Source organism: Pinus tabuliformis, chromosome Q (assembly GCF_031772625.1).
Source record: "Pinus tabuliformis cultivar Carrire ecotype Pingquan chromosome Q, CPIR1, whole genome shotgun sequence".
NCBI lineage: Eukaryota > Viridiplantae > Streptophyta > Pinopsida > Pinales > Pinaceae > Pinus > Pinus tabuliformis.
This window is the reverse complement of record NC_142296.1, coordinates 806,453,066-806,455,565: the sequence shown is the minus strand read 5'-3', so window position 1 is coordinate 806,455,565 and position 2,500 is coordinate 806,453,066. Positions and strand designations below refer to the sequence as shown.

General features: G+C 52.0%; 1 non-coding gene across 1 annotated transcript; it reads left to right on the top strand.

Annotated features, from left to right (window-relative positions):
* The first annotated feature begins 2,233 nt into the window (after positions 1–2,233).
* Positions 2,234–2,387, top strand: LOC149222013 (5.8S ribosomal RNA). Its single transcript, XR_016249993.1, has one exon. It is a non-coding gene; the product is annotated as a 5.8S ribosomal RNA (ribosomal RNA).
* The last annotated feature ends 113 nt before the right edge of the window (positions 2,388–2,500 follow it).

Below are 2,500 nucleotides of genomic sequence, written 5' to 3'. Positions count from 1 at the left end.
GTGAGCTTTTTCGCTGGTGGTTGGGTCAAGGGAGTGGTTGCGCGCGCGCCTGGTAGCTCAAACCTCCGTGAGGCGAGATTGTCGGGGTGCGGTCAAGTATGGGATGGATGAAGAGCGGTTCAACCCGTTGGGCTGGCCACCCTAGTCCCTCCCGACCGTTCCTTCGACATGCCCTCGCGGAAAGGTTGGGTGTCGAGGTAATGAAAAACCCATCCCTCGGTCTGAGCTCCATCGAGATCGCAATTTTCCCCACCGACAGGCATGAGGGTGGAAATCTTATCTCGTGCCTTTGCCATCGAGGGAATTCCTCGTCCTCTCGTGACCCACTCACCTTCTGAGGAAAAAATAAGTAGTGGGTCGTGTCTTTGTTCCCCCCTTTGGATTGTGGGTTTTTTGTGGGACTTGCGTCATTTCTTTGTTTCGTGGTGTGCACTTTACGAACGTCCCTCTCTCTAGTGGCCTTGCACCATCGATGTATTTGTGGCCCGCGACTTTCTCCAGTGTTGAGCGTCGGCCCGTGACAACTCCTCTTTGGAGTTTGATTATTTAACCCCTGACTCTCTCGCTGGAAAGGTTGTCGGGTGTTTTGTACACAGAAGGGTGCAAGAGCGGGGTGGGTTTGTGTTATTGGCAGCGGTCTATTTTTCGTTTGAAGCCTTGTGCCATTGGGTTGGGGGGCTGTGTGCCTCTCAGTGACGTGCTCTAGACACTGGTCTCATCGTGGCCCTTGTCTTTTCTATTGGTCAGTTTTAGGTTGTGATTTATTTGCTTGGTTGTTTGCTATGTTGTAAAGCTAGAAAGGGTGTTGTGCTGAATGCATGTGGGAGGGTGTGAAGAGGTGGGATGCTTATTTGATTGGGTGCCTTGTTTGATTTATTTTTGGTTAGCAGACATCTACTCGGCGTGCTGTTGAGCTTCTCTCTTTTCTTGGGATATTTCTTTATTTGGTGTTGTTTTCTTCCCTTCTTCCTTTTGCCCCTAGCTTTACGGAGGAGAGGTGGGATTGTTGTGGATTGGTGTTCGGGAAGGACAAAAAGCAGTGCGAGTTCCCAGGGTGGCCACCCTAGTCCTTCTCGATCGTCGTCCCCTGCGGTTCCCCCCTTTTTCCGAAGGCGCGGGGTTTGGGAAGCTTGTTCTCTGTTTGAGCCTCCCCTTGTGAGCCGGTAGCCACGTTTGATATCTCTTGCTTTCCTGTTGTTTTCTTCCCTTCTTGCTTTTGGCCCCTTGGCTTTACGGAGAAAAGGTGGGATTATTGTGGATTGGTGTTCAGGAAGGACGAAAAGCAGTGCAAGTTCCGAGGTTGGCCACCCTAGTCCTTCTCGATCGCCGTCCCCTACAGTTCCCCCCCTTTTTGTGAAGGCACAGGGGTCGGGAAGCTTGTTCTCTGTTTGTGCCTCCCCCTGTGAGCCGGTGGACGCATTTGATATCTCTCTTTCTTTCATGTTGTTTTCTTCCCTTCTTCCTTTCGGTCCCTAGCTTTACGGAGAAAAGGTGGGATTGTTGTGGATTGGTGTTCGGAAAGGACGAAAGGCAGTGCGAATTCCCAGGGTGGCCACCCTAGTCCTTCTCGATCACCGTCCCCTGCAGTTCCCCCCTTTTTGCGAAGGCACGGGGTTGGGGAAGCTTGTTCTCTGTTTGGAGCCTCCCCTTGTGAGCCGATATCCACGGTTGATATATCCCTTTATCTCTTGTTGTTTTCTTCCCTTCTTCCTCGTGGCCCCTAGCGTTACGGAGAAAAGGTGGGATTGTTGTGGATTGGTGTTCCGGAAGGACGAAACGCAGTGCGAGCTCCTGGGGTGACCACCCTAGTCCTTCTTGATCGTCGTCCCCTTCAGTTCCCCCCTTTTACCAAAGGCACGGGGCTTTGGGAGGCTTGTGCCTTGTTTGTGCTTTGTTTTTTACCCTTTTCTTCCTTTCGGTCCCTAACTCTACGGAGAAAACGGGGAATCGTTGTGGGCTGGTGTCAGGGAAGGGCTAAAAGCAGTGCGAGCTCCCGGGGTGGACACCCTAGTCCTTCTCGATCATTGTTCCATGCATTTCCCCCCTTTTTGCAAGGGCGTGGGGCTGGGGGAGATTGTCCTCTATTCGAGCCTCCCCCTATGAGGGGGTTAGACACCTTTGTTTCTCTTTCTCTCATGCGTTTTTCCTCCTTTTTCCCCTTGCCCTTACATTTGTTGTGGGGGGTGCTCCTATTCAGTTTTGTGGCCGATTTTTTGGTAATACACGTGGAAACGACTCTCGGCAGCGGATATCTCGGCTCTTGTTACGATGAAGAACGTAGCGAAATGCGATACTTAGTGTCAATTGCAGAATCCCATGAATCATCGAGTTTTTGAACGCAATTTGCACCCGAGGCCTCAGTCGAGGGCACGTCTGTCTGGGTGTCACATCTCATTCAAACGCACTCCCTGCAATATGCTAGGGAGCAGCGGAGCTGGTCGTCCGTGCCCCGTGTGGTGCGGTCGGCTGAAATACCTCAAGCAATGTTTCGTGTCGTGCG